This window comes from Rhincodon typus, chromosome 13 (assembly GCF_021869965.1).
Source record: "Rhincodon typus isolate 14 chromosome 13, sRhiTyp1.1, whole genome shotgun sequence".
In the NCBI taxonomy this organism is placed as follows: Eukaryota; Metazoa; Chordata; class Chondrichthyes; order Orectolobiformes; family Rhincodontidae; genus Rhincodon; species Rhincodon typus.
The window spans coordinates 25,801,880-25,825,729 of NC_063344.1; positions in this window are offsets into that span (position 1 = coordinate 25,801,880).

Here is a 23,850-nt window from a genome sequence, read left to right on the forward strand (position 1 = left end):
AAGCCCTAGACTGATATCAAAAGCTGTCCTTGATTTCCTTTGCTTGACAGAGGGCTCTCTCTCTTGGCTTGACTGAGTCCCACTGACAATCATGACAAGCTTTCTTAGAGGCTTAGAACTTTCTGAGCATTCTTAGAGGCTGGGAACAAACTGATTGCCAATGGTTCTAGAAATGGTGGGCATGTGGCTGATACGCATGGAGCATGCTCTTAGATGTTGATGCCCAGTATCCAACCTGAAGGTCCTTCAGAGAAAGTAATGAGCTGAAGTCATTATCCATTTTGATTTTAATGATGAAAATTCTTGATGCCTAGCTTGTTTGGCACATTTGGTAAGAGACGAAGCTAAAAATTAATAGATAGAATTATTGAGGTTTAATTCCCCTAACTGGCAGCTCATGCTTCTGAGCAAGAAACCAGCTTGCCACTTGGTGAAAGCATAAAAGATCCAGTGAGATTCTCCTGACATCGAGCACTGCCTCACTGGATTTCTCATCTGATTCTGCCTCATCATAGCTCTTGTCACTGAGAGCCTAAAAAGATTCTATCCTAAATATCCTTTCTAACATACTTTGTCATCATGCAAGATATTACACAGTCATACCAACTTATTCTATTTTCTTCTTGTACGTAATTATTGACTAACATAAAATGTAATCCCTTTTAACTATGGAAAATCTTCCTGGAAAAAGTTCTAAAAGTAAAACGAAAAATTAATTTTCAGGCTAGAAAAGTCATTCAACCATTATGCCTAGTAATGTGATAACAGCTCAGTATCTCTCATAAAAATCAACTTTTCAGTGCCTTTTAAAGTAACATTAAGACTGAGAATAATGTGCAAAAAGTTGAAGTTCATTGACCTTCAGTAGATCTGTGATAATGACAGCAGCTCCCTATGCAGAGGCAGGGCATCACTGACTGGAACTTATGTTTTCAGCATTTAGCTGTGGACATGTGGATGCCTGTTGTTAGTGCCATTTTGCATTGTAAGCACAGTGAGAGCAGAAAGTTCTTCTGTCATTGTTATTGGAAGTTTTAGGTCCACACATTATTCAATTTGATTACATATTTACCATATTTTCTTTACTTAAATTATTAAATAAGATGCAAATTAAACCAACTATTTCCCACACTACCTGCATTGCAGTTTTTGCCTTCCCAATTATCAAGACACCGGCAATGGTAATCATTAATGCGGTTCTGGCAGAATCCATTATTTTGGCATGGCTTGCTAGCACAGTTGTTAATCACTGTATTTAGAAGAGAAAGTAAATTAGACTAATTTTTAAATTATTAACTGATGTCACATTTGTAATAGATTTGCCAGAGAAAGCTTATTTTCAGTGAAAAAAATCAGATCCTGTTTAAGACTACCTTATTTATATTGCTCTTCACATGATGTGATAATTAAATCTCCTTCTTCCCTCATTAGTAATGTGATATCCTATATACCTGTTGTAATGTACTGAAATTACATATATAAATCACCTTGTTCACAGAGTTGGCCAGTATAGCCAGGCAAACAGTTGCAGGAAAAGGCATTTATAGAATCTTCACAGGTGGCTTCATTCCAACATGGTAGGCTTAAGCATTCATCAATATCTGGAAGAAACATAATAATTAAAATATTGAAACATCCATTTGGTAAAATGTGATTACAGAATTCACTTGCAAACAGAATATGCACAGTGCCCACAACTTACACCATACTTGCTTACCAAGTCCAATTGAATTGATTGGACAAATAATCCTAACTATATCTCAGCTCCATAAAGGTCAATTAAAAAGATTCTGCTTATAACATAATGGCCCAAAATTTGCTTTTAAAATAATGATGACACATACCAGGCTTGCCATCATTTGTGTGAAAATGCTACAACTTTAGGTGAGGGCAATATATGATTAAACAAAGAAGCTTAATAGTTATAGACCATCATTTACTTGCGCTAACAGCAGCTTATTGAAATCCATTAAATGTTGTGAAGAACAAAAACAGAAGTTGCTGGAAAAGCTCAGCAGGTCTGGCAGCATCTGTGAAGAAAAAATCAGTTAACGTTTCGGGTCAGGTAACCCTGCCTTGGAACTGTGTATTGTGAAGATACTGTGCTTGAACTATAAACACAAAGTAAACTCCCCACAGAAAGTTAAATCAAGCCAGTTCAAGTGTTAAATACTGTCTACCAACCTCCCAGGTACTGAAAATTAACTATTTATAGGTGTGGATCCTTATTCCTTATACCTACTTAATCTTTTATCTTCCTGCATTTATCATTTATTTCTCTTTCTTAGCTAGCTTTGATTATGAATTTACCAACTTTAATTGATGCTTCTTTCTCAATCGTTATGCTGTTAATCATACAAACCAGAGCTACTTGCCCTATTCAGTCACCATCCAGATGCTTTGTGAAGAGTGTCACATCATTTCTATTTCCCATTTTAAGCATGAAATACACTGGGGCATGTGTAACTAACAGCAGACTCTTTATTTGCCATACCACAGCAAGATTTGAATCAAAGGTGACCATGCTTACTATTTTGAACAGTTCATTTAGGTCTTTACACTGCTTAACCACTGTATTTGCTGATTTACAAACTGGACCACAACAGCTTTCTACCTGTGTGTTTGCTATCGATTAGATATTTCTGTACCAAGCTATTCAAGGTTAAACTGGAATTCAATGGTTGCAAAAGCATTGATATCAGAGATTAAAGCATCTCAGAATTATGCACGGATTGCATGTTTTAAAGCTAGATGATGCTTATGGAAGGAAATGCGTGTTCTGAAGTTTCTTGATTTGGTCTTAACGGGATAAATGGTCATGAATTAAAGTACATTAATGTTTTGGGTTTGTTTAGTAAAGTTTAGTTAAGCTGTACATTTTATTGTTAGTTTTAAACACATGAGTTATTTCTAATGTAATTAGAGATTATTTTTACCATCCATAATGAGTAAGTCATGTTAACACATAATATTCATAAAATATATGTTCAATTTGTTTAACTTGTGACTCTCACTATTCGTAAACACTTTTGTATTCCAAAATATATAATGTGTATATATTTGTAATATGGCAGAACTCTGGACAGTTCTTCATATATCTTTAAAGCATTTCTTTTAAACTTCATTAAACACAACAAAATTCCAAATGTATTGAATACCAATTTCATATCATCATCCCAAGAAATCTCCCTAACGTTTGCATTGATGTTTCCAACAACCTATCCCACGGTATGGTGTTGGGCCACATTAACAGATGAATGTCCTGAATGGAATGTGGCACAACCAGTGGTGGAGTGGAGTTCCAAGGAATTTGAACTTCCTCACCCAAATTACATGTGAATTACCAAATCATCATCACATATAAAATAATTAAACTGAATAATATCATCTCACCATTGCAGATTCTGCCTGTTTCATCTAAAAAGTATCCAACGTCACAGTAACATGTAGGCCGTTTGGAGTCTGGGTCAATGGAACATTTTCCATTCGTACAATTTAGTGTGCAGGAATCAAGAGCTACAATAACAAAGACAGAATAAATTGATGGAAGTGTTTCTACATTAGAGATCTTTTAAACTTTCCTGAGACATATCCAACACAATGTATAATATCTCAGAATCACTAAGAATCATTCTATTGTTTTACTGTGCGACTGATAAATTGTCTTTAAACAGCAATTTATCTTGACAAGCAATGTTAATTTCCTTTCTTTTCAGTAATTTTCAAAGACATTTCCATTGAACACTGTTTTCAACATCATTTGGGAACTGAGCAGAATCATTAATTTCATCTGCTTATTCAATGTTGTCCATTATTTTATCAAGATACAGGGATGGAATAATTTGCTGCTGGCCCCATAGTTATGACTCCATTCATGACTCCATGAGTAAAGGGTTAGTTTTTGCTAGACTACGAAGACTAGATTAAACTAGACTATGTCTACATGGACTTTAGTGAAACCTTTGATAAGGTTCTACTTGGTAGACTGGTTAGTAAAGTTAGATCACATGGGAGTCAGGGACAGCTTGCCAACTGGATACAAAATTGACTTGACGACGGGAGACATTTGGTGGCGGTGGAGGTACAGTATGATTTTTCTGACTGGAGGCCTGTGATCAGCGGTATTCCGCACAGATTGGTGCTGGGTCCACTACTTTTAGTAATTTATATAAATGATTTGGATGAGAATATAGGAGGCATGTTTAGTAAGTTTGCAGATGACACCAAAATTGGTTGTATAGTGGACAATGATGTAAGTTATCTAAAATTACAAAGGGATCTTGATCAACTGGGCCAATGGGCTGAGGAGAGGCAGATGGAGTTTAATTTGGATAAATGTGAGGTATTGCATTTTGGTAAAACGAACAAAGGTAGGACTTATACAGTTAATGGTAAGGCCTTGAACAGAGAGACCCAGCAGTTTAGATACGTCGCTCTTTGAAAGTTGTGTCTCAGGTACACAGGGCGGTTAAGAAGGCATTTAGCATGCTTGACATTATTGCTCAGACCATTGAGTGTAGGAGTTGGAATGTCATGTTGAGATTGTACAGGATGTCGGTGAGGCCACTTTTGGAGTACTGTGTACAGTTCTGGTTGCTCTGCTGTAAGAAGGATATTATTAAATTGGAGAGGGTTCAGAAAAGATTTAAAAGAATATTGCTGGGACTGGAAGGTTTGCGTGATAAGGAGAGTCTGAATAGGCTGGAACTTTTTCACTAGAGCATAAGAGATTGGGGGATGACCTTTAGAGGTTTAAAAAATTGAGGGGCAGAGATAAAGTGAATCACAAATGTCATTTCCCTAGGGTTGGGAAGTTTAAAACTAGAAGGTATATTTTTAAGGTGAGAGGCGAAAGATTTAGAAGGGACCTGAGGGGCAACTTTTTCACACAGTGGGTGGTTCATATGTGGAAGAACTGCTACAGGCAGTGGTGGGGGCAGGTACAGTTACAATATTTAAAAGACATTTGGATAGGTACATGAATAGGAAAGGTTTAGAGGGATATGGACCAAATGCAGGCAAGTGGGACTAATGTAATTTGGGAAACTTGGTCAGAATGGCAGTTAATTTGACAGGCATCCCTTCCTTTGGACTTGATACCAACTACTTAATCACCTCTGAATACTTTCTATCTCCTCTGACTCTATTAAAGTCTGGTCAGATTTGAGGCCACTTTTAAGTTATGTGAAGTAGTCCCTTGATAGATTGCTAGAAACACCAAGTATATTTCATCATTTGGACCTGAATTTTTTTGAGAGGGCCTCATTTCAATTTAATGTGTCAATAAAGGCTCCTGCTAATTTAACCATGTCGCAAATGTAGAAATGTAATCAATGATGTACCAGTAATAAATTTAATGTGTGGTACCAGTAAAAGCATGCAACCTTTCATTTGTCTACTGTATTGAAACACTAATAAAGAAAAAGAGGATATTCCTTGCTGTAATCTTCCTCTTACCTGTGCAAGTTTCATTGTCTGAACTTAATGTGAAGCCTCCTTCACAACTGCATTCATAGCCTCGACTATCTTCAAACTTATAATGCTCAATGCAGATCTGTTCACATCGATTTTCTCCATTGCTACATTCGTCTGAATCTAAGTTTAATATTACAATTTTTAAATGCATTAGTAACTGAATTTTTACCTCCATCAATTTTCTTTTGTTATTCTCCCCTCCTGAAGGCATGAATGATTGTGCATGCGATTCATAGATTCTGACCATCTTCTGGATGCTCTGAATTTCCTTCCTCTTACTAGCACCACCACAGCTATTCTGCCAACTGCTTGTAAATACCAGCCGGTAAAAATCAGATGCCGATCCCATTTCCCTCCTGTCTGCTCCTGTCTCCACCACTTGTCAGGAGCACCATGTGAGCAAAAGCATGATGTGAAATGACCCCGTATGTGACACATGGAGAAGGAGGACCTAATAGAAGCTGTCTTTCTGCCTAACTGCTAACCTGACAAATGTTTCTGACTCAGAATCCTGAAGACAACACGCTGTTGTAGAATTTGAAAATTGCTGGAAAAACTCAGTAGTTGTGGCACATCTGTGAACAGAAACCAGAGTTAACATTTCGGGTCCACTGACTCTTCCTCAGAACTCAGTATTCCGAAGAAGGGTTACTGGACTTGGAAACATTAACTCTGATTTCGCTCCACAGATACTGCCAGAGCTTAGTGAAAGAGGTAGGCTCTAAGGAGCAGCTTAATACAGAAAGAGAAAGATGGTGGTGTGAAGAGATTTATGGAGGTCATTACAGTAGTTAGGCTGAGGCAGCTGAAGCATGGCCACTGACACTGGAGCGATTACAATTTGAGATGTGCAAACTGTCACATTTAAAGAACACGCACAAGCTGAAGGACAGCATTAACAATGTTAGATTGGTTGAATGAAACAAAGGTACTAAAATGTAAATACAAGTATATAGTCAGTAATTCCAGACATTTGATTTTACTTTATTTAATGTGATGCCATGCAAGTTTTCCTCAGTTAATAGCTAAGCTTGTGTTTGGAGACTGAGCAATTACATCTGTTTGGATTTAAATTAAATTGCAGGAGTAGTACAGAGACCCCATGTTCAAATGATTAAATGAGAATTAATGTAAGAGACATCTTCACAAAGAGAGCAATCAACGCTGCAGAGTGATGCTACTGCAAACCACAATGAATTAGAGAAAAATCTAGATGCAGTAATGGAATTATTGTCTGTAGCCATTGAAGAGCCAAATTGTCTAACTGGTCTCTGATGCATTTTGTAATGAGAAGTCAATTTTGACATTTTAATTTGGAGGCAGCTGCCCGCACATCTTTATGATGTTTTAGTTGTTCTTGCAGTATATATTGCTCATAAACTGATAGATTAACAAAGCATTCAGAAAATGTCTTAATGTACTTTTTTTTAATAGCCTGTAGCTATCAATGTTTCTGTACAGCAGTACAGAATGACTCATAACTATTGCAAGAGGGTTCAACAAAGCTTAATTATTTACAGCATAAGAACGTGCAGCTTCAGGATATTGCTTGAACTACATGTCTTCCACTCTTAAATGTCTTGTAGTGAACATGAGCAATAACCTTTCACCACTAGCTAATGTTACTAATTTTCATTTGACACTGTAAAATATTATATTAATATTTTAATTAATTAAAGAAAATGGTTAGTGATTTCAATTCTTGGATTCAATAAAAATATGATTATTTAAAAGATTAAATGACAATTAATTCAAGGATTTTCAATTTTGATGCAATTTTAATGATTGCTTGTGGAGCTATAAATAGTATCCTTAGTCATGTCTTATTGCAGAATCAATATAATTAGCCTTTGCTACATGTTTGAGAGTTGATTTGGATTTCAGTTGGTAGGAATGGGATTGTTGTTACAACGACTGGAGCCAGATGAAGCAAAATAGTTCATACATTAAAGGCTAACAGCATGGTACTTATAATTTTATATTCGAATTACCAAATATATAATTATTTCCGAAACAAACTCAAGCTTAAGCGCAACCTCTCAAGACTCTGGATTTGCAGTAAGCACTACATTTACTTTTCACTAAATAGCATTTTAGTTTCTCAGATATTATTTCCTAAATTAGAGGAATATAAAGTGGTTCTTAAAAGCGGTGTAAAATCTGAATTTTCATGACCAACAATTATTGCTTTACTTCATTGATGCTGTCATGCTGGTACTTTACTAAAAGAGATCCATATCATGGCTGTGGAAAGCCACCTTAAGATAAAATGAAACCTAAAATAATTCACTGATCAATGAAATATATACAGCTGGATCCTCTGTTTTCTATTATTGTTTCAGATTACCAGTACCTAAGCAGCGTGGCTTCTTTCTTCATTCATTAGGAATAACATCATTCCAAAAATTAATTTTCACATGCATATGCACATTTGGTTTTCACAATAACTCACTGATTTGTTCTTGGATTTTTCCCTTGGTAAATGAGTTCACATTATTTCTTGACGTCATAGCCCCAAATTCCACAATATATGGCAATTGGGGCTCGAAACCCTTAGGTCAGAAAGTAATAAACTTGCATTACATCAATTTTGACAATTTTACCTGTAGTAACATTCAAAGTTCTTGTCAGAGTTGCACTCGTTTTGCTGATGAAGTGAACGTTGACTGTGTAGGTTTGACCTGGGCTGAGATCGAATAAGCTACACGTGTTGTTGTGGAAGTTGAGAATGCAGAGCAAATCTCCAATTTCAAATGATTTCTCAATGTTGTAGCCTCCACATATTTCAGAGGTATTGTCTGACCACTTCAAGGTAAAACTTGTGTTTTTGATGCTTTCTGCTGAGATGACTCCAAGGTCTAAAGCAAAATGTAAGGTAACAACAAAGATTATGCTATAAAATTGAAGAAACATCCCATAATTAGCAATAATGTATTGTGAAGATTTGAGCATTTAATATTTGTGTTTTCCATGTGACAGATCTAACTTTACAAGGCATCACTTCTTCAGAAGTACAAAATTTATTTAAAAGAACAAATAAAAGTACCAGGCTTTCCTGTTAACTTTCTACCTAGTCTAATTATTAAATTGCTTTCTTCTCAAGGATTAGAGTTACCGACAACTTTTAACTGTGCATTCTTTCATTTAAATTCATCAACATCAGTCATGGCTCACATAATTGTTGTTCCCCTCTTGGATCCATTGTGGTGCTAAATTTATGCTTGTTTTAAGTTGTGCATGGGAAATTGTGTCTCACTAACTTTGCTGAGGTTTTAGAAGACGTGATAAAGAAGATTGATGAAGGCAGACAGGAGGCATTGTCCACACGGACTTCAGTAAAGTGTTTGACAAGGTTCCACATAGTGGACTTGTTAGTAAGCTTAGATCACATAGGATCTAGGGGATGTAGCCAATTAGATACAAAATTGGCTCAAAGGTAGGAGGCGGGGGTGGGGGGGTGGTTGTGGTAGAGGGTTTCTTTTCAGACTGGTGGCCTATGACCAGTGATGTGCCACAAGGATTGTTTCTGGGTCCACTGTTTTTCATCATTTATATAAATGATTTGGATATTAATGTAGGAAGTATGGTCAGTAAAATTGTAGATGACGCCAAAATATATGGTGTAATCGACAGTGAAGAGGAAGATCTCGGAGAACAACAGGACCTTGATCAGATGGGCCAATGGGCCAAGCAGTGGCAGATGGAATTTAGTTTAGATAAATGTGAGGTGTTGTATTTTGGTGAGGCAAACCAGGGCAGGATTCATACTATTAATGACAGGGGCTTGGAGAGTGTTGCTGAACAAAAGACCTAGGGGTGAAGATGCATAATTCCTTGAAAGTGGAGTTGCAGGTAGACAGGATAGTGAGGAAGGCATTTGGCATGCTTGCCTTCATTGGTTTAGAACATTAAGTATAGGAGTTGGGTGTCATGTTGTGGCTGTACAGAACATAGCTGAGGGCACTTTTGGAATACTGTGTACAATTCTGGCTAGCCTTCTATAGGAAAGATGTTTTAGAGGGTGCAGAAAAGATTTACAAAGATGTTGCCAGGGTTGAAGAGTTTGAGCTATAGGAAGAGGTTGAATAGACTGGGGCTGTTTTTCCTGGAGCACTGGAGAATGAGGGGTGACCCTATTGGAGGCTTATAAAGTCATGATGGGCATGGATAGGGTGAATAGTCAAGGTCTATTTTCCCAGGATGGGGAAGTTCAAAACTAGAGGGCATAGGTTTAGGGTGAGAGGGGAAAGATTTAAAAAGGACCTGAGGGATAATGTTGTTATGCAGATGGTTGTGTGTATATGGAATAAGCTGCCAGAGGAAGTGGTGGAGGCTGGTACAATTACAACATTTACAAGGCATTTGGATGAGTATATGAATAGGAAGGGTTTAGAGAGATATGGTCCAAATACTGGCAAATGGAAGTAGATCAGACTGGGATGTCTGTTTGGCATGGACGAGTTGGACTGAAGGGTCTGTTTCTGTTCCGTATGACTTTATGACTCTTTAAGTTGATAGAAGTCAATCATTATAAACTTAGAGCATTGCTACAGGAGTTCCTTAAGGAAATGTTTTCATTCTACCTATCTACAACTGTTATATTCTTTATCCATCAGCAAATTAATGGAAATGCTGCCAATGTGGATGTCAATTTGCAAAAGATGGCCAGCTCAGATTTGACCAGGGCTATTGTCTCCTGTTCTCATTACCACCTTGGTCCAGACATGAACTAAAGATCTGAAATCCAAAGGTGAAGTGAGAATGACTGCCATTGACATCAAGGCAGTATTTAACTCTGTGTGTCATCTAGCAAAACTGGAGTCAATAGGGAGCTGGAAGTAATTTTTCCAGTGGTTGGAGTCATTGCTAGCACAAAGAAAGATGGTTGAGGTTGTTGGACGTCAATCAGCTCAGTGCAAAGATACCACTGCCAGCATTCCTCAGGGTTGTCCCCAAAGCCTAACCACCTTCAGATGCTTCATCAATGACTTTCCCTCCCTCAGTCACTGATGATTGCACAATGTCCAGCACTATTCATAACTGAAGCAGTCAATGTCCATATGCAGCAAGATCGAGACAACATCCAGAACAACCACACTTCGACTGATAAGTGCCAAGTAACATTCGTGCCGCATTAGTGTCAGGCAAAGACCATCTCCAACAAGAGACAATCTAATCATTGACCTTTAACATTTAATGGTGTTGCCATCATTGAATCCCCCATGATAAACATGCTGGGCTTTACCATTAACGCAAAACTGAATTGGATCAGCCATAAAAATTCTACTTTTGGAAGGAGCGAATCAAAGGCTAGGAATTCTGTGACAAGTAATTCACTCCTGTCTTTCCAAAGACTGTCCACCATCTACAAGGCACAGGTCAGGAATGGGATGGAACACTCCGCACTTGACTGGATCAGTACAGCTCCCACAACATTCAAGATGCTCAGCATTCTACAGGATAAAGCATCCTCCTTGAGAGGCACTGATGCAGAGTGAGATGGGTCTTGCCAGACCACTCATCTGATTTCTGCCACAAACCACACCATAACTCAAGTCGCTCATACCCATTTGTAGTTTCCCTATGAAGTTGAACATCATCTCAGGGTTTTACATTGAGGTTCTTGCATCATTTTTGGAACAAGACTTAACAGCTTTGCAGAAAGGACATCACCAAGAGAATGGTGGTATCTACTTTCTTCAGGAACAAGGGTTCGGTTAATAGATGTGGCCTTGCCAAGTTTGGTCACGTCCAAAGAACAAATATTATCAAAATTATCAGAATAGCTTGATCAATTAATCTCTGAAATAATATACTGGTATAAAATTCTATATAATACAATACCTTGTAAAGTGACTATAGGGCATCCAGTTGTGGTAACTCTTTTTGTTTGGCTGGTATTTAATGTGTCGCTGGTCTGGATCATGGTTGATGATGATGTGTCAAACTTCCAAGGTTTTGTTGTGAAAAATGTTGTTGTCTTGGAATGAGTTGTATTTTGCACAGCTGTACAGGAGAAAAGTCAGTCAGTGAACTCAGTTGTTGCAAAAACAAATACGCTGGATATGGCAATCATTCTACTGTGCGTTTGGTTTTCTGATATCAAGTTGAGGCACCATTGAAGCGTGAGTTAAGTCTCTGGTGATTAGACGTGTGAACCCTATAGCAGCAGTATTAGAGCTGCAAGGCAACCATTGCTGCTTGATGCCGTTTACAGGACATGGATTGGAATAGCCACAAGGGAATTTGAATTTATCATTGAACCAGAAACTGTAAGTATTCCCTCCAAACTCAAATTCATCTTTGAAATAGGGTACTCTAAAGAGCTTCTTTTTCTCAATACACAAGTGAGAACTCCACTAATGACTTCTCAAATACTGTCTACTACAAGCCTACATTAGTTTCGCAATGTACGTGTTGGGATTCCTACATCTCTACTCTCTGCACATCGGCCTTATCAACAGCTTCGTAAATATAGCTCCAGCTCACTCACAGAGTTAGAGTTGTGTCGAAATGCAGTGCATAAAGCTATCCTGTGCAATCATGATTATGCCAATTAGACCACTTTTTTACTGTGTATAATGCATGCTCATGATGGAGCTGAAAAATGCCTAGTCAACTTTAAGTTACTGTGGAAGGCATTATCTTCCACTGCTAGCAAGACAAGAAGAAATTCTGTCCTCCACACAAATTGGTGATATGTTATCATGCTGGTGTGATATCTCGTACCTGGGCCATGTCCCAAGAACTAGCAGATCCTTTAGCTGCTTGCAACAGGCAGAGTACTGACTTCATTCTAGCAGCCAGCTTTCAAAACTAAGAACACAGTGAGAAAGGTTAGATCTGGTTCTGTAATTGGATAGAGCTTGCTGCAATTCCAATTCCTAACCTAATTCTTACCCGAACAAACAACTTTAGATGATCAACCAGCCTCACAATGTGGCTCAATTATGTTGTTAGACACTATACATAATAATACATCCTCTGCAGGCAAAAGGGACATATTTTGATATTATGCCTTTTTGATTGGAACAATTGCCTACTGGACAATATTTCCACTGGTGTATTATACATGACAATGCCTCAACCAATCAGAATAGATTTGCCATTGATCAGCACAATTTCTCGAGCGGCATTAATTTTTATTGTCTTTGAAATTTGACATTCATGCATCGTTCTAATGAATGCAAGACTAAAAGGTTCGACAGCATGTCTCTTTCATCAGTAATACTAAAACAAAACTGGTTTTGGAAGAATCAATTCATAAAGGAATGTTTCTAAATGATTCATGAAATCAGTCCATGCTGATAGTCTTCATAAAGTGAAGATAATTTTGCAAATTTGAATTAAATAACCATCTATTCGGAATTTTTATTGAAATAATGGGGATTTGTCAGAAATTCCAATACCTACATCATCAAAATCCACCTGAACTTTAATTCAAATTGGAAATAAATTAAATTTACTGTCTTCAATAATGATAATAATGATTCCTATAAGTGCCAACTAAACTTTTTTCTGAAGTCTAACAGTTGTACTTGTTTAAGTATGGTGTTTGTAAGTTACTTTTATGATGTACATACTTGTTTTACTTGATACTGGGCTTGTTGAAGGAATCAGAGTTGTAGATGGTTCTGACAATGAACTTTCACCTGACTCTTGAATTGGTGCTGTGCTAGTTTTATTAATCATTCTTTCAGTTTTTGAGGACAACATTGTTGAGGTTGTAGATGGTCCTGTTGCTATACTTTGTTTTGATGTTGAAGATGATGTAGCTGTAAAGAAGATGATGGTAACAGAAGTGTTGATTAGGTAACGCAAAGTTCTAATTTGGAGTAATATTTAGAGTATGATTGTATTGAGAACAAATATCAATTCTAGATAATTTTAGCATATGCTTAATACTATGCACTTCCCATGCAAAGTAGAAATTGTGGGTTGACTTTTTCCACTGAGGCGGAAACCCCGTTTCCCCACACCCCCGCCCCCCAACCGAGGCCAGAGTTGGAAGTGAGATGGAAATCAACCCTCAATACTGTCTTGGTTCCCAATCAGTTCCCAAAAGGCTAGGAAGATTTTTGGCTGAACAGTTTGTCACTAATAACATATCTTCTAAAAACTTGAGCTGATTGCCATGTGAATAGATTTTATTAGTGGCTTAAATATTTCCAAAAATTTTTTTTTTACAGGATTAATAAATAAGACATGCTGTATTTATATAGCTGGGGATCAACTGTAGGCAATGGAATTGACAGTTGACTTGTGACTTAGAAAAATTATCCAGATCTATCAAGGTGGATTATTTTATGATGGTTTGTAGAAAGATTCACATACCAAGCAGAATGAAACAAGACACACTAGAGAAAAAAAATCCTTTTGACTGAAACAGATGACGAATCCTATAAAAAGGTGAGCATGTTATCGCTTGAGCCTTCATTCCATGAATGACATAAATAATTACAAAACTGATTTGGAATAATGTTATTAACTAATTCATATGTTTGCATTACAATTTGTAGATCAGCTTTAGACAATGAAATTGGCTTTTGCTTTAGATTGTGGAAAATTTGTCACTTAAATTTTTTGGACATGGCTTGTGAGATGACTTTCATTCATGGGCAAAATAAAACTGAAGTGTACTTCTGCCAAGTACCTGTGCCTTTATTCTGTCCTTACAACCAGCACGCTAATAAAATCTTTCCCTTCGACTGAAACTATTAATACCTCTTACATGTTTACATGCTTCACAGAAGTAATGACCCTAAAGAACATATTGTCATTCGTCATGGTTGTAATTTTCTTGATGCTTTTCTGATAACATGAAACATTATTTTGAACATCTGAATTATATTAAATTACTCACATTTACATTGACTCAGTTAACTTCGTGAAACATTCCAACAGTAATGTCACTTAATTATTGCAAAGGTTAAAATTAAGAATGGAAATTCACTGATTTTATTTTCTTAAGCAACAATATAACAGAACAGGACTTTCAACTGTTCATGTTATTGGTCCTGCCAAAAATTTTCAGAATCCAAAGTGGAATGGCCTACTTACATGTTGAGAAATTTATGAAACAAGTTCTGAACTGGGGTTAGGCCTAATTGAGATGAATCAGTAATTCTGTATTACAATGCATCTTGCATACATTCAGAATGTTGCAACCAAAAGAGAATATGGTTGAAAAAGAGAATGGGATCCAGTTCATCACCCCTCACCCAGGGCCTTAAAAGTTTAATGTATCCTGTCTGGAATCATAATAAATTGGGAACATCACTCTGGATCTGGTTGTAACAAAAGACATGTCCTATTCATTGTACCACCTACCTCTCCAGCTGCTCTATGAAACATGCTCCATCACATATCTACCATCAATCAAAATATATGCTTGATATTCTGATGCTCCATTTCACTTACCAATGCTGTAAATCTCATACCCAGTCTCCTGTATTCCATATATGTCCAGCTATTCAGCAAACAGGCATATTTACTAAACACATTGCAACAAACACATTGATATTTCTACCAGATTTCTTGCAGGGTGAGTTTGCACATAACCACTAGGACAGCAGAGAGCTGGTCAGAAACAAAGACTTCTTAATTTTGTGCCGCCTTTGAAGGTGACAGTGATCATACCGTCGTGAACTGACAGTTACTAAGGACAAAACATCCAGATTCAGTTTCATGATATATTCCTATTGTTTACACTTTCTTAGTTCTTACTTTTGTGAAGTGTAAGTTTCAGATAATGTGAACATGGGCTCTTTTACTTTCCTCACCACTGAACTTCCTCATCTCAACATCTTTGTCTACTACATTTTTGGCCTTTGATGACTACGCCTTCTTACTGGTAAACCACTGGTTGCTGTTGGGAGTTTGAAGATTGCCACCACTGGTGCCATATTTAAACCCAAGCTTCACAGCACTTCAAATGCTGTAAGCCAGGAACTGCCCTTCACAGTGAGCTGTTTGACTGTGATCATGGAGGCCAGTGTGCAGAAAGCAAGTTGGACCAACCGTGGCTGTTTGCCACATAACCAACAGAAAGTTACACAGTGAAAAAAGTTCCAAACCCTGCGCTTTGATGATGGAAACAGGTTTTAAATAGATATTTAAAAAAGCTTTCAAAGAACCGTGGATACTAGAAATCAGAAACAAAACTAGAAACCACTGGAAAGTTTCAGCTGGTCTGGCAGCATGTGTGGAGAGAAAGCAGAATTAATGTTTCAAGTCCTTCAGAACTGGACCCGAAGCGTTAATTCTGCTTTTTCTCCACAGATGCGGCCAGACATGCTGAGGTTTTCCAGCAATTTCTGTTTTTGTTTGGAAAAGGTATCTTTGGTTTTTCAGATTTGACAGTGCGTCACTCTATCATGATTGCTTTGACATCATAATCAGTCAACATCCTTAACCATTTTATTCATTCTCCAAAGAATGCTCTTGATCTCTCATTTCCTCTGCATCAGGGCAATCCTGTTGCTTTTTCATGAATGTGCCTCCTTCCTGAAACCAAATGCTGTCCCACTCTGAAGAGGCTGAGCAAGAGCAGATGATGTCTGATAAAGAAGCACCATCACATAATCTGACAATCTCAGACGCCAGCTGAGGAACAGGCAAAGTGTGATGTTTAGAGGGTTGGGTATTGTTGGGATCAACATATGGTGAGTCACCAGGCATGAATAGCCTGCAGCCACAAAAGTTGTAAGAATAATATGTGTCCAGTGAACACGGTCTCAGTTGATTCCAGAGGACTTCGATGTGGACTTCAAAGTACAGCACATAATTGGTTAAGAATATCGAGCAGCTGTTATAAATTGTCTAATTAATGGACAAACAGTGAATGGAACTGTACAAAGTGAAATTGTAAGTTAACATAGTGACAGCTGATCCTATTGCGTTGTGGAGGTCGTTTTCGAAGCAGATGAAGTTGTTTTGCATGAAGGTATTCCAGCAGTATAAATAGTAAGTACAGCAACATCTTAAAATAACTTGCAGCTCTCTGCATTCCTTGGTTTAATACCAATGCTTGACAATAACCATGTGATGTGTGGAAGGTTATTTAGCTGTGTACATACCTGTGATTTTACTTGATAATACAATTGATTTTGAAGTTGTAGGTGGTTCTGTCAACTTGCTGTGGTCTGTCTTTTGAGTTGGTACTGATTTTGTGCCGTTGATACTTGTTTCACTGAGTGAGAGTAAAGTGGTTGACATCTTAGTGACGCTTATTGATGATCTTGTTGATGTGCTTTGTTCTGACATAGAATCTGATGGAGCTGTGAAAGATAAAAGAAATGATGATTAAGTAAAGCAAACATATTGCCAATTGCTTAGAATTTATGAAAGTGCAAATATAATTTATGAGTGGAATTGAAATGTGTGAACTGAACAAATACTTTGTCAAGGAAAGGATTAGTGTTAATACTTATGATTAGCCACTTTTCACGTCAAATAGAATCTGATTCTCATCACAAATAAAATATCCTTCAGACATTTGACCATCTTATCAAAATGATTCATTATTGCATTGATTTCATAGCATTTTCACAAAAGAGTTTAAGTTAAGAATCATAAATAATTCAGGTACCAACGTTTATCAAGCTGGGATCAATTGTAGACACTGGAGATGTTTAAGGCTATTGCATTTAATTTAAAAATTGTACATCTCTGCATTCCTAGATCAAATAATTGTGCTTGCTCAGTTATCTTATGCGTGGAAAACAGTCATGCTTTATCAATATCTGTGAGTTATTGATAAGGCAATTGATGATGCCGGAGGTGGTTCTGTCAAAGTGCTTTGGCCTGTCTTTTGAGTTGGTGCTGACTTGGTGCTGTCAGTATTTGATTCATCTTTTAATCCAAAAGTGTTTGAAACTGTGGGTACACTTGAGCATGGTCCTGTTGATGCATATTCTTGTGATGGTGAAACTGATGTAAGGAAATGTTTTTTAGATAAAACAAAACTCTGATTGATTTCACAAAACAGGAAAATTGCACATTCAATATTTTTGATCAGAATGGAAATGTTTGAAATGAAATTAAACTCATTACAATCTGGAACATTGTAGCATTTATTTAAGCATTACGATGTAGGCACTTTGTTTACTTTTTCACATGAAGATCTGCCCTTCAGCTCAATAATTTTGCATCAGGTCTCCAAGACATTCCTATCAGGGAATCATGCAATAGCAAAGGCAGAAATTCTTGTAGGTGCCAGCCTTTGACAGGTTTCCACAGCTGGTACCCTATTTAATTCCCAGCTCCTCAGCACTTCAAATGCTGTAAGCCAGGAACTGACCTTTACACTGAGCTGTCTGATTGTCATCAATGGAGACGTGGCACAGAATGGCAAGTTGACTGACCGGAGCAAACAGAAATTTGTACAGTGAAAGGAATTCCAAACCCGACTCGTTAATGCTGGAAGCAGATTGTAATTAGATCCCTGTGGCTTCTCATTCTCAACATTACATAACTCTGTTATGGTCTCTTGGATTTACCTCCTGGTCAACGTCCTGATCATCATCCTCATTCTCAGAAGATTGCTGGATCTTGATCCCCCAGTCCTCTGCTTGCAGTGTGATGGCCTTATGTTTTAATAACTATCTCTCCTTCTGGCAAACAAGTGCTGTCGCAGGGATTGGAAAGGGAAGGCAATGTCTGATGAAGAAGCACCATCACAGAATCTGACACACTCAGGCACTAGCCGAGGTACAGACAAAGTGTGATATTTAGACGTCTGGGTGGTGTTGGGATCAACCTAGGTTGAGTCATCAGGCATGAATATTCTGCAGCCAGTTGTGAGAGTAATATGTGTGCAGTGAAAATGGTCTCAGTTGATTCCTGCTGCAGAGGACTCTAATATGGACTTCAAGGGGCAGCGCACATTAAATGGGTTAAGATTGGAGAAGGCTGACTTTAAATTGCCTATTAATGAACAAACTGTGAATGGAACTTTACAAAGTGAAATCATAAGTGAACAAAGTGACAGCCAATCCTATTGTGGTGGGGAGGTCATTTTTGAAGCAGATGAAGTTGTTTTGACCCAATGTTCCACATTAGTAATGTAAGTATGAATATACACACAGTAACATCATAAAATAAATGTTACATCTCTGCATTCATAGAGTCATAGAGTAATATAGCATGGAAATAGGCTCTTTGGCCCAAACTGGCCCACGCTGACCATGGTGCCTACCCAGCTAGTTCCAGTTGCCTGCATTTGGTCCATATCCTTCTAAACTCTTCCCATCCATGACCTATCCAAATGTTTTTTTAAATGTTGCTATTGTACCTGTCTCAACCACTTTCTCTGGCAGCCTGTTCCATTGACGCACCACTCTCTGTGTGAAGAAGTTGCCCCTCAGGTCCTTCTTAAATCTTTCCCCTCTCACTTAAACCTATGCCCTTTAGTTTTCAATTTCCCATCCCTGATAAAAAAAAAGAAACCCTTATGCATTCATCCTATCTGTGCCCTTCAGAATTTACACACCTCAATAAGGTCACCCTTTATTCTCCTACGGTTCAAGGAATAAACTCCTATCCTGGCCAACCTCTCCCTATAACTCAAGCTACTAGTCCTGGCAACATTTGCATCAATCTTCTTTGCACACTTTCCAGTTTAACAGGGTGACGAAAACTTACACAATGCTCCAAGTGCGGCCTCACCAACAACTTATACAATTGTAACAGAACGTCCCAACTCCTATACTCGATGCCTTGACCGATGAAGGCCAGCATGCTAAATGCCTTCTTCACCACCCTGTCTACCTGACACCACTTTCAATGAGCTATGTACTTGTACTCCTCGGTCCCTCTGTTCCACAACACACCTCAGGACTTTATCATTTACTTTATAAGTCTTACCTTGGTTTGACTTTCCAAAGGTCAACACCTCACAAATATCTCTATTGAATTGCATTTTCCAATCCTCAGCCCACTTCCCCATCTGATCATTTTCCCTCTGTAATTTTTGGTAACCTTCTTCACCATCAACGATATCTCCTAATTTTGTATCATTCGCAAACTTACTAATCATGCCTTATACATGCACATCCAGATCATTTATATAAATAACAAAGGTCCCCACACCGACCCCTTTGGCACACCAGGAGCCACAGGTCTCCAGTCCGAGAAATAACATTCAACCATCACCATTTGCTTCCTACCATCAAACCAATTTTGAATCCAATTAACTCGCTCTCCCTAGATCCCATGTGACCAAACCTTCGTGACTAGCCTGCCATGCAGGACCTTATCAAAGACATCAGTAAAGTCCATGTCAACAATGTCCACTGCCCTACTCTCGCCTATCCTCTTGTGTCTGTGTACAAAAGGCATGTGCGGCTGATCCCTGCGGATTGTACCCTAAAATGCTGCTGTGTGCTGACCCACATGGAAACTCTTTATAGCCAGCTGTGAGCTGAATCCACCAGGTACTTGCCCTGATCTCCATGTTGAAAATTCTTGGCATCTAGTTTCCTCACAGTAGTGAGGCAAAAGAGACATACAGTTATTGAAACCATTACCAAGCAAAAATCCCCCTTAATAAGAAACCTGCCACTCCCCGGAGAGATTCTTGTCTCGTGTCTATAACTTAGTTAAAGAGAAACAGCGAGCTCTTCTTGAAGTCGAGATAGGCCTTGCTGGACTTTTAGTGTGATTCTGCCATATTTTGCATCAAAGCTCACATCATTCAGGCCCTTATAAAATTCTGTGCTACATAACCTTTTTAGAATATAAACTGTTAAAGGATAAGTTTGTTTATTATCAAGAAGTTTTGTTTTGTTCTCATTGATGAAACATGCAGTGAATTTAGTAACCCTAGATACAGCCAAAATCAGGCAAATTAACTATTTAAGTGACTCGATCAGCCATTTATACATTTGTGATGGCTTGTGCAATTGTACAGCTTGATTACCCACACATTCTTCCCAAAGGGGTTGTGACAATTTGAGTATATACAATTGAGGGTGAGTTAAGAAAATAGAAATGCTGGTTGAAATCACTACATTATTTTAGGAATTGCAAGTGGAACTGCACACTGTGCAATCATCTGTAGACATCCTGACTACTTAACTTCAGTATTGAGGGGAGATCAAATTATCAGGTGATACCGCGTTGTTTGCTGTTGCAAAGATCATGGTCACTTTCAAAAAGGATGTCTCTGCTTCTTGAATTTACAGCCTTGTTTTAATCTGTGATGATTAGAGTGGAATTGTAGATACCTGTTGATGGTGGAAATGGTGACAGGGAGATTTCTGCTCTTGATGATTTAATTCCTGTTTTATTTTTTATATCAAAGTCAAAATAATCCTTAGTTAGGTAATCTATAAAGAATACAAAAGATGGAAAATTTCAGAAGATCAGGCAGCCTGTGTGAAGAGGAAGCAGATTTAATTTTTCAGGTTGATAGCCTGACAATGTCACTGGTAATGATGACCTTTCAATTCTGTTTCTCTCTCCAGAACTGATGCATGTTCTAGATTCTATATAGAGTTGTTGCTGCTGCCAGTGAACAAAATATCAAGTGAGTTAAATTGAAATTAAATATGAAATGCCTGTTATGATTTATTTGCATTTGAGTTAGCCCAACACAGAGATCATGCTTTTGTTGCAAACAATGAATGTAAGTATTTGACTGTTCATCAAGTGTTCAGAATGGCTGCTTTGAAATGTTTATTATCTGAGGAATTGCCCATAGAACTGCCATCGTTAATAAACATACCCAGTTCTCACCTTATTGTCAGGGAATGTGATTTATGAATCTGCTGAAAACAGTGGGCCTAAGAACAGTGGCCCGAGAACAAGATGTCTTGGGCAGAAATGCTTGACTTGCAACAATTTTTATCGTCTTCCTCTGTGTTAATTATGACTCCGACTACTGAAGATTACATGCCCAATGTTACTGGGACTGCTTGGTGTCAAATGTGGTCAAATGCAGCCCTGAGGTCAAGGGCAGTTATTCTCGCCTCACCTCTGGAGTTTAGCTTGTTTATCCACATTTGGAGCCAAGGTTCGATGAGGTTAAAATTGGCCAGAAACAGCATAAAAAGGGCAGATTATTTGATTGATTTCTAGTTCTTCTGCACTTTTTTTTTGATAATATTGTTTTGAAGATAATATTGACAATGTTGTTTAGACTAGTGAAAAAAACTATTTGTTCAGTTGAATAATGTGAATTTTTAGTTACAGTGTTTTCTTTTAATTGTTATGATGAACAAAACGTCCTTTTACTTTTCAATTGTTTGCAGTTATATCTATTGTAAAATTAGTACAATAGAAACAAATTGGAAACTCTGTGCATGACATTTGGCCTTCTTAATTGTTCTTAGTGAAACATTCTCAATTCTTACCTGTTACCTCAAGTAATGATGTTGTATTGGTTGAAGAATTTGTTGCCAATTCTTCATTTCTTTGCAGTTCTCGTGGCTTAGATGACTCTAATTCATTAGTTGATGCAAAAGAAGTTGTGAGTTAACTCAAAGGAAGTATTAATGACATAATTTCATACATTGCGGCAATAAGAATAATAATGGCAGTCATTGAAACAAAGTTAACACCATGAAATCTACCAAAAATAGCAATAATGTTAAAAATATCAAGCTTTAACCATACTTTTTTTTTAAAAGTTGAGCCACTCTTTGGAAAACACATGAGTCCGGTGTATTAGCAAATTATAATCGGAGAATTACAATCAGAGAAGAGAGCCATTCATTTCTTATTGCTAGAATATTGTTTTAGCCTATGATTTTTCACCATATTTTCCTGTTCAGCCAATTAGATAAAAGTTGATGATTTAAATGTTGTAAGTTATTGAACTCTTGTTATAAAGTTATCTTTTAAGTTCAGCATTGCTTTTATCTCTTAATTGGATTCCACATCCGTATTTGCAATTGCTTTTCTTTGTGAATGCAAAGAGAATATGGAAAGAAGAGAACTATTACATCCCCTTAAAGTGTGGTCAACAGAATTGGATGCAATACTCTGGATGTGGCTGAAAGAGAACTTTATAAAGGTTAAGCAAAATTTGCTGCTTTTGAGCTCAACATGTGTATTCCTGAAATCCAAGATCCCACATGCTTAGCTAGCTGTTCTATCAATATGTCCTGCCACCCTAAAGATCTGAATGTGAACTTGCCTTTGACCCGCAAGCTCATTGAATTATGCCATTTCCTTGTCCTATTTATTCTGCTATTCTCATTTTTTCCTGCACTAAAAGCATCTGCCATTTGTCTGCTCATTCTGCCAGACATCGATAATCTGTTGAGGTTGATTCGTATCATCCTCACAGTTGGCAAATTTTGAAATTGGACGTTGCATTTGAATATCCAAATCATTAAAAAAATCCTAGAAGGACTGGTCTTAGCATTGACCCTTGGGGAACACCACTGTCTACCATTATTCAGTCTGAAGAGCAACCGTTCACTCGGATTCTCTGTTTTACGTCCTTAAGACAATATTTTATTCAAGTTGGCAATGGCTCTCCGGTTCCACAAGCCTCAATTTAATTAACCATCCTTTAGTATGGTACTTTCCAAATGCTTTCTTATAACCAGTACAAACAATGTCCATGGTATTCTCTTAATCAATTTTCTCTGTTACTTAATCAAAAATAATCAATTGCATTCATGAAACACAATCTGCTTTTTACAAATACATGCTGTTTTTCCCTGATTAACTTAATTACATCAGATATACGGCCCAGAAACAAACAATGTCACCCAACCATTTCATGTTTGGCATTTATGTTTCATATGAGCATCCTTAAATCTTCTCTCATTTCAATCTACTCTCTTACTCATTTATTTCCTTCACCTTCATATGCCAGCTTAGCTACCCTTAAAATGCATCTGAGCTGTTCACTTCAGCCACCCTCTGCAAGTTCCATCTTCCCATTACTCTTTCAGTAAGAGATTCTTCTGAAATTCCTTTGGGTTTCTTGATGACTACCTTTTATTGACACCTGTAGGTAAGGTCTACCCACAAAAGGAAAATTCTCCCTGTATCTACCCTATCAAAGTTTTTCAGAATTTTAAAGATCTCTATAGGATCATAGAATATAGAATTTTACAGCACAGAAAGGGGCCATTCGACTCATCATGTCTGTACCAGCTCCTGAAACAGCTACCCAGCTAGTACCATTCTCCAGCCCTGTCTCTGTAGCCTTCTAAATTCATCACTTTCAAATATATCTAGCTCTCTTATGAAACTTCCTGTAAAATCCACCTCTACCACTGCCTCAGGCAGTACTTTCCAAATCCGAACCACTCTCCGAATAAAGAAGTTTCTTCACATCTCACTCCTAGCTCACTCACTGACAATCTTGAAATCAGCAACCCCTAGTTACTGAGATACCAACTGGTGGGATATCCT